Genomic DNA, 9,885 nt, shown 5'->3' with positions numbered 1-9,885 from the left:
TTCCTAAGACTAAAAAAACAGAAAATTAAATAATTGCAGAATAAGGGCTGTTTCACACATCTGGCATTTCTCCGGAATACCGGATCCGGCACACTCCAGTACAGTGTAATACAGTACAATGGAATCACGGCAACCTCCGGTCACATGCTGTCATGTGACCGGAGCTTGCCACGATGCCATTGTACAGTATTAACACTGTACTGGAGTGTGCCGGATCCGGTATTCCGGAGAAATGCCAGATGTCTGAAACAGCCCTTAGAAACCAACTTCAGCCCAAATAAGAAACTGGAAGAAGGTTTAACAGCAATAATAAGAAAATACAATGCAGTGAGGGCCCCTGATGTGAATACACTTAAAAGCAGCTACAAGAACTATAAAACTGGCAAAACATGGCCATCAACGTGGGCACCGAAGTATGTTATTGAAAGGGTTAAATGACCTTGGGCCACTGATCTCACACCACCAATATACAGAGAGTGATGGCCCACATCTACAGTGCCTTGCGAAAGTATTCGGCCCCCTTGAATTTTTCAACCTTTTCACACACTTCAGGCTTCAAACATAAAGATAAAAAATTTTAAATTTTATGGCAAAAAATCAACAAGTGGGACACAATTGTGAAGGTGAACAATATTTACTGCTTATTTTAATATTTTGTAAAAAATAAAAAACTGAAAATTGGGGTGTGCAATATTATTCGGCCCCTTTACTTTCAATGCAGCAAACTCACTCCAGAAGTTCATTGAGGATCTCTGAATGATCCAATGTTGTCCTAAATGACTGATGATGATAAATATAATCCCCCTGTGTGTAATCTAGTCTCCGTATAAATGCACCTGCTCTGTGATAGTCTCAGTGTTCTGTTTAAAGCGCAGAGAGCATCATGAAGACCAAGAATCACAACAGGCAGGTCCATGATACTGTTGTGGAAAAGTTTAAAGCTGGATTTGGTTGCAAAAAGATTTCCAAAACTTTAAACATCCCAAGAAGCACTGTGCAAGCGATCATATGGACATGGAAGGAGTATCATACCACTGCAAATCTACCAGACCCGACCGTCCCTCAAAAATTTCATGTCAAACAAGGAGAAGACTGATCAGAGAAGCAGCCAAAGAGGCCCATGATCACTCTGGATGAACTTTAGAGATCTAGAGACCGCTGACGCCACTACAGGGGACCCCCTTACCAACTAACCGCAGGCTTCCTTACATTAATTCATTCGGCTGCTCTGCCATCTCCTCCTCATTGGAAGCATTCCTGCGTTGATTGGATTAACATACATTAACCCCTTCACGACCGCGGGCCGTAAAATTACGTCCTATTTTAACGTGACTTAACGACCAGGGACGTAATTTTACGGCCTAAACTTCATTTGATTGCCGTGGCCATAGCAACGGCTTTCAAATGATGTCCCCTGCTGTTTCTTACAGCAGGGGACCTTTGCTTGACCCCAGGGGGGGCGGCATCGCCACCCCCTATCGACGATCGATGTGATTGGCTGTTCAAATCTGAACCGCCAACCACATCGATCGCACTAATTTCGGCAAAAATAATGCCCGAATTAGTGCGATCCTGTGAGATCCAGCTATGAGATGCCGCAGCTGCAGCAGCATATCATAGGTGGACCTCAAACATGCCGCCCCCAGCCCCTGCAGCACTGATTGGAGCGATCGTGCTATGACGCGCAATCGCTCCAATCAGTGTGCAGTGGGGCGGTCTGATCTGCCGGTGGCCGCCCTCCCCAGGCCTGTGCTGGCCTGTGAGCCCTCCCCCAACATGTCTGCAGCGTGGAGTGGCTGGTACTTTTGGTACCACGCCACCGCTGCTGCCGCCGCCGCCGCCTCTGATGTCTCCGCCGCTGCAGCTCTAATGGTAAGTATTCCGCTCCCTGCGCGCTCCCGTGAAGGCCCCTGCGCGCTCCCGTGAAGGCCCCTGCCCGTGCCCCCCCCGATCTGCCCCCCTACGCCCCGATCTGCTCCCCTACGCCCCGATCTGCCCCCCCGGCATCCCGATCTGCTACCACCGCTGCTGCTGAGGTCACCGCTGCTGCTGCAAAGTGAGTACTGTGCTCACTTTGCAGCCCGTGCGCGCTCCCGTGGTGCCCCTGCGCGCTGCCGTGATAGCCCCTGCCGTGCCCCCCCCCCGCGATCTGCTCCCCCCCCCGACATCCCGATCCGCTCCCCCCGCGATCTGACTGCCTCCCCCATTATTTCTATTCTGCTTCTGCAGCTCCCTCTCTGGTCTCCCCCTCTGCTCTCCCCCCCTCCCCCTCTGCTCTCCCCCCCCTCCCCCTCTGCTCTCACCCCCCCCTCTGCTCTCACCCCCCCCCTCTGCTCTCACCCCCCCCCTCTCCCCCTCTGCTCTCCCCCGACGTCCTCTTACCTGTCTTCACCGGCCTGATCACATCTGCGTCCATCGCTGGGTCCTTCCTGGGCATTCTGCTGATCTGCCTGCTGCTCCTGTAAAGCTGTCCATCTCTCTGCCATCTGTTCCTCTGCAGCTCTTCTGGTCAGTGATCCTCCTGCTAGTCCTCTGGGTACTGTGAGTATAACTTTTTTTTTTTTTTCCGTATCCCCTGTCCATTTTTACACCTCATCCGTCCGTGCGTCCCGCCAAGCGCTGATCAGGGATGCAGATAACGGATCGGCATCCATGGTCAATTTTTGGCGTGACTTTTTTTTCCGTATTCACAACGCTTTTTGTATCGCATCCGTCCGTGCGTCCCGCCAAGCGCTGATCAGGGATGCAGATAACGGATCGGCATCCATGGTCAATTTTTGCCGTGACTTTTTTTTCCGTATTCACGACGCTTTTTGTATCGCATCCGTCCGTGCGTCCCGCCAAGCGCTGATCAGGGATGCAGATAACGGATCGGCATCCATGGTCAATTTTTGGCGTGACTTTTTTTTCCGTATCCCCGACGCTTTTTGTATCGCATCCGTCCGTGCGTCCCGCCAAGCGCTGATCAGGGATGCACATAACGGATCGGCATCCATGGTCAATTTTTGGCGTGACTTTTTTCCGTATTCACGACGCTTTTTGTATCGCATCCGTCCGTGCGTCCCGCCAAGCGCTGATCAGGGATGCACATAACGGATCGGCATCCCTGCTCAATTTTTGGCGTGACTTTTTTCCGTATTTGCGACGCTTTTTGTATCGCATCCGACGTGCGTCCCGCCAAGCGCTGATCAGGGATGCACATAACGTATCTGCATCCATGGTCAATTTTTGGCGTGACTTTTTTTTTTTACGTATCCCCGACGCTTTTTTTTATCGCATCCGACCGTGCGTCCTGCAGCGGCCGATCAGTGCACTGCGTCTGTGCGTTTGAAAAGTCAAATGGCGCTCCTTCTCTTCTGAGCCCCGCCATGCGCTCAAACAATTACTTTCCACCACATATGAGGTATCTGCGTACTCAGGAGAAAATGCACAATACATTTTATGGTGCATTTTTTCCTGTTACCCTTGTGAAAAAAAAAGCTACCTAGTTGAAGCAACCGTTTTGTGGTAAAAAAAAATTTTTTTCTTTTCACGGCTCAACGCTATAAACTTTTGTGAAGCCCCCAGGTGTTCAAAGTGCTCACCAAACATCTAGAAAAATTATTTGAGGCCTCTAGTTTCCAAAATGGGGTCACTTGTGGGGGAGCTCCATTGTTTAGGCACCTCAGGGGGTCTTCAAACCCGACATGGCGTCCGCTAACAGGTGCAGCTAATTTTGCACTCAAAAATTCAAATGGCGCTCCTTGCCTTCCGAGCACTGCCGTGTGTCCAAACATTTGATTTCCACCACATATGAGGTATCTGCGTACTCAGGAGAAAATGCACAATACATTTTATGGTGCATTTTTTCCTGTTACCCTTGTGAAAAAAAAAGCTACCTAGTTGAAGCAACCGTTTTGTGGTAAAAAAAATTTTTTTTCTTTTCACGGCTCAACGCTATAAACTTTTGTGAAGCCCCCAGGGGTTCAAAGTGCTCACCAAACATCTAGAAAAATTATTTGAGGCCTCTAGTTTCCAAAATGGGGTCACTTATGGGGGAGCTCCATTGTTTAGGCACCTCAGGGGGTCTTCAAACCCGACATGGCGTCCGCTAATGAGTGCAGCTAATTTTGCGTTCAAAAATTCAAATGGCGCTCCTTCCCTTCCGAGCTCTGCCGTGCGCCCAAACAATTGATTTTTACCACATATGGGGTATCAGCGTACTCAGGAGAACATGCACAATAAATTGTATTGTGTACTTTCTCTTTTATCCCTTGTAAAAATGAAAATTTTATGGCTAAAGTAACATTTTTGTGTTAAAAAGTAAAATTTTCATTTTTTCCTTCCACATTGCTTTGGTTCCTGTGAAGCACCTAAAGGGTTAATAATCTTATTGGATGTGGTTTTGAGCAGTGTGAGGGGTGTAGTTTTTAGAATGGGGTCACTTTTGGGTATTTTCTGTCACCTCGGCCTCTCAAAGTCACTTCAAATGTGATGTGGTCCCTAAAAAAATTATTTTGTAAATTTTGTTGGAAAAATGAGAATTTGCTGATGACCTTTGACCCCTTCTAACTTCCTAACGGAAAAAAAATTTGTTTCGAAAATTGCGCTGATGTAAAGTAGACAAGTGGGAAATGTTATTTCGTAACTATTTTGTGTGACATATCTCTCAGATTTATGGGCATAAATTTTCAAAGTTTGAAATTTGCGAAATTTTCAAAATTTTCGCCAAATTTCCTAAATTTTCACAAATAAACGCAAAAAATATCGGCCTAAATTTACCACTGACATGAAGTACAATATGTCACGAAAAAACAATCTCAGAATCGCCAGGATCCGTTGAAGCGTTCCAGAGTTATAACCTGTCAAAGTGACACTGGTCAGAATTGCAAAAAATGGCCCGGTCATTAGGGTGTTTTAGTGGCCGGGGGTGAAGGGGTTAAGCAGGATACCTCATCTGCAGACCCACCACGTACTCCTCTGATGCTCTTTGATACACCTCTATGTATAAATCTGCTTTTTCAGTGATTTCCCCCTCATAGGAAGGATTTTCGCTTTTTCCTGCTTGAAATCCCCCTGACCTAAACAAGACACATCAGGTGAAGTTTATCACCCCGCACCACAACCTATTTACAGCGGTACACTCTAACATACTGATCTGGTCAGATTCAGCAAGACCAGATAACCTTAAATTACCTCGTGACGTGACCTTTCACCCAGGTGATCGGACACTCTATCCGATTTTGACTGACCATCACTAATCAGTTTTCCTACTGTGGAGACTTACTCTGTTACATACCTATTCACGGTACGTCATTGATGGGCATTCTGCATAGCATCATACACACAGGTTTACCTACAAGACCGCGTGCGCAGTCTTTCCCTTATTTTTGACGATCAGTTTTTGTCTCCTATTCACACTGATGTAATTTGACAGCTCTCTTGACACATAGTCCTAATGTCCCTGTAAAAGATCCAGGTGGATCGAAACGTCGGACGGACTATTTTTTGTAAATACACAATAAAACATATTTTTCAAGCCATATCAAGGACTCTTCCATTACATTGTGGTGTGCCGGATAGACTTTATCGTATTGCTGAACTTTAGAGATCAACAGCTGAGGTGGGAGAGTCTGTCCATAGGACAACAATCAGTCGTACACTGCACAAATCTGGCCTTTATGGAAGAGTGGCAAGAAGAAAGCCATTTCTCAAAGATATCCATAAAAAGTGTTGTGTACAGTTTGCAACAAGCCACCTGGGAGACACACCAAACATGTGGAAGAAGGTGCTCTGGTCAGATGAAACCAAAAATCGAACTTTTTGGGCACAATGCCAAACAATATGTTTGGCGTAAAAGCAACACAGCTCATCACCCTGAACACACCATCCCCACTGTCAAACATGGTGGTTGCAGCATCATGGTTTGGGCCTGCTTTTCTTCAGCAGGGACAGGGAAGATGGTTAAAATTGATGGGAAGATGGATGGAACTAAATACAGGACCATTCTTGAAGAAAACCTGTTGGAGTCTGCTAAAGACCTGAGCCTGGGACGGAGATTTGTCTTCCAACAAGACAATGATCCAAAACAAAGCAAAATCTACAATGGAATGGTTCATAAATAAACGTATCCAGGTGTTAGAATGGCCAAGTCAAAGTCCAGACCTCAATCCAATCGAGAATCTGTGAGAAGGGCTGAAAACTGCTGTTCACAAACGCTCTCCATCCAACCTCACTCAGCTCCAGCTGTTTGCAAAGGAAGAATGGGCAAGAATTTCAGTCTCTCGATGTGCAAAACTGATAGAGACATACCCCAAGCGACTTGCAGCTGTAATCACAGCAAAAGATGGCGCTACAAAATATTAACTCAAAGGGGCCGAATAATATTGCACGGCCCAATTTTCAGTTATTTATTTTTTACAAAAATTTAAAATAAGCAATAAAAATTGTTCACCTTCACAATTGTGTTCCACTTGTTGATTTTTTGCCATGAAATTTAAAATTTGTATCTGTTTGAAGCCTGAAATGTGGGAAAAGGTTGAAAAATTCAAGGGGGCCGAATACTTTTGCAAGGCACTGTAACTAAGGTCATTCCAGCCTGCCTGGCCCAAAAGGGTCACTTATTTGGGCCATGCTGGAGTGTTGGGTATCGCTTTGTATGTACTGATCATGTGAGATCAGTTATTTAACCCTTTAGTCCTTTTACCACCTGGCCATTTTTCATTTTTCCTTCTTTTCTTCCAAGATACATAACTTTTTTTTTTTATTTTTAATAAGAAATATAAAAAAATAAATATAAAAATATTTTCAATATAGCCATATGAGGGCTTGTTTTTTGTGGGATGAGTTGTACTTTTGAATAACACCATTCATTCTGCCCGATATTGTACTGGAAAATGGGAAAAAGTATGGTGAAATTGCAAAAAAAAGTGCAATTACATAATTTGTTTTTTTCGGTTTTTAATTTACCATGTTCATTATATGGTAACACTGACCTGATATTATGATCCCTCAGGTCAGTACGAGCTCGTAGATACCAAACATGTATAGTTTTACTTTTATGCTGCGCATGCTCAGACCAAGATTTCAGCTCAATGAGCTCTTCATTAACCCCTTCACCCTCCCCAACGATTTTTCATTTTTTCCTCTCCTTCTTCTAAATGCCATAACTTGTATTTTTCTGTCAAAATAGCCATATGAAGATTTGTTTTTTGCGGAAAGAGTTGTACTTTTGAAAGACATCATTCATTCTACCCATACTGTACTGAAAAACCGGAAAAAAATTCCAAGTGCGGTGAAATTTATTTTTTATTTACCCTGTTCACTATACGGTAAAAGTAACCAGACATTATGATTTCCAAGGTCAATATGAGCTCGTAGATAGAAAATATGAATTAGCTTTACTTTTATCTAAGTCATGGGTCCCCAATTCCAGTCCTCAAGGGCCGCCAACAGTGCATGTTTTCAGGATTTCCTTAGTATTGCACATGTGAATTTAATCACCTGCACAGTTGATGATTCCAACACCCATGCAATGCTAAGGAAATCCTGAAAACATGCACTGTTGGCAGCCCTCGAGGACTGGAGCTGGGGAACCCTGATCTAAGTGGTCAAAAATAAATTCAGAAATTTGTAAAAAAAAAAAAAAAAAAAAAGAATAGCGCTTTTGTTGCCATTTTCCCAAGACCCGTACCACTCTCATTTTCCGGTATTTAGCACTCAGTGACGGCAACCAATATTAGGACAGAACAAATAGGGAGGTATCTGCAGGGTAAAAAAAATCTGAGAAGCCTCCCTATTAATCCCACAGAGCAAAAAATAGCTGAAGATGAATGACCGGAGGTGTCCAACACAACACGTACGGTACAAGACCATCATAACCGCTGTAATCAAAGCGAAAAAAACAATACCAATAGTAGTGTTGTCAGATCCAGGGGGGACAATTTTCCAGCCTCACAACACCCCTCAGTGACAGCACTCTGACCTTAATTGGTTGCAGATGCTCCTGGGGCATTGTGAGGCTGAAAAATTCCCCCCCCCCCGGATCTGACAACACTACTATCGGTATTTTTTTTCACGTTGATTATAACAGTTAAGATGGTCTTGTACTGTACGTGTTGTGTTTGACACCTCCGGTCATTCATCTTCAGCTATTTTTTCCTCTGTGGGATTAATATTATTATTATCTATTATTATAGCGCCATTTATTCCATGGCGCTTTACAAGTGAAAGAGGGTATACGTACAACAATCATTAACAGTACAAGACAGACTGGTATAGGAGGAGAGAGGATCTTGCCCGCATGGGCTCACAGTCTACAGGGAATAGGTGATGGTACAATAGGTGAGGACAGATTTGGTTGCACAGTGGTGTACTGGACTGAGGGCTAGTGTAGGCTTATTGGAAGAGGTGAGTCTTGAGGTTCCTCTTGAAGCTTTCCACGGTAGGGGAGAGTCTAAATAATAGGGAGCCTTCTGTGATTTTTTACCCTGCAGATACCTCCCTATTTGTTCTGTCCTAATATTGGTTGCGGCTGTAACCAATTATATATGTACAATGGGTACGGAAAGTATTCAGACCCCTTTAAATTTTTCACTCTTTGTTTCATTGCAGCCATTTGGTAAATTCAAAAAAAGTTCATTTTTTTCTCATTAATGTACACTCTGCACCCCTTCTTGACAAAAAACCCCCCAGAAATCTAGAAATTTTTGCAAATTTATTAAACAAGAAACACTGAAATATCACATGGTCATAAGTAATCAAACCCTTTGCTCAGACAGTAATATTTAAGTCACATGCTGTCCATTTCCTTGTGATCCTCCTTGAGATGGTTCTACTCCTTCATTGGAGTCTGGCTGTGTTTAATTAAACTGATAGGACTTAATTTGGAAAGGCACACACCTGTCTATATAAGACCTCACAGCTCACAGTGCATGTCAGACCAAATGAGAATCAGGAGGTCAATGGAACTGTCGAAGGAGCTCAGAGACAAAATTGTGGCAAGGCACAGATCTGGCCAAGGTTACAAAAAAAATTTCTGCAGTACTCAAGGTTCCTAAGAGCACAGTGGCCTCCATAATACTTAAATGGAAGAAATTTGGGACCACCAGAACTCTTCCTAAACCTAGCCATCCAGCCAAACTGAGTAATCGTGGGACAAGATCTCTTGGTGAGAGAGGTAAAGAAGAACCCCAAGATCACTGTGGCTGAGCTCCAGAAATGCAGTCGGGAGATGGGAGAAAGTTCCACAAAGTCAACTATCACTGTAGCCCTCCACCAGTCAGGCCTTTATGGCAGAGTGGCCCAATGGAAGCCTCTCCTCACTGCAAGACATATGAAAGCCCGCATAGAGTTTGCAAAAAAACACATGAAGGACTCCCAGACTATGAGAAATAAGATTCTCTGGTCTGATGAGATGAAGATGGAACTTTTGGTGATAATTCTAAGCAGTATGTTTGGAGAAAACCAAGCACTGCTCATCACCTGGCCAATACAATCCCAACAGTGAAACATGGTGGTGGCAGCATCATGCTATGGGGGTGTTTTTCAGCTGCAGAGACAGGACGACTGGTTTCAATTGAAGGAAAGATGAATGCAGCCAAGTACAGAGATATCCTGGAAGAAGAGCTCTTCCAGAGTGCTCTGGACCTCAGACTTGGCAAAATGTTCACCTTCCAACAAGACAATGACCAAAAGCACACAGCTAAAATTACAAAGGAGTGACTTCAGAACAACTCTGTCACGATTCTTGACTGGCCCAGTCAAAGCTCTACCCTAAACATAATTGAGCATCTCTGGAGAGACCTGAAAATGGTTGTCCATCAACGTTCATCCAACCTGACGGAACTGGAGAGGATTTGCAAGGAAGAATGGCAGAGGATCCCCAAATCCAGGTGTGAAAAACTT

Source organism: Anomaloglossus baeobatrachus, chromosome 2 (genome assembly GCF_048569485.1).
Source record: "Anomaloglossus baeobatrachus isolate aAnoBae1 chromosome 2, aAnoBae1.hap1, whole genome shotgun sequence".
NCBI lineage: Eukaryota > Metazoa > Chordata > Amphibia > Anura > Aromobatidae > Anomaloglossus > Anomaloglossus baeobatrachus.
The sequence above is the reverse complement of the archived record's forward strand: the minus strand, read 5'-3'. Positions refer to the sequence as shown.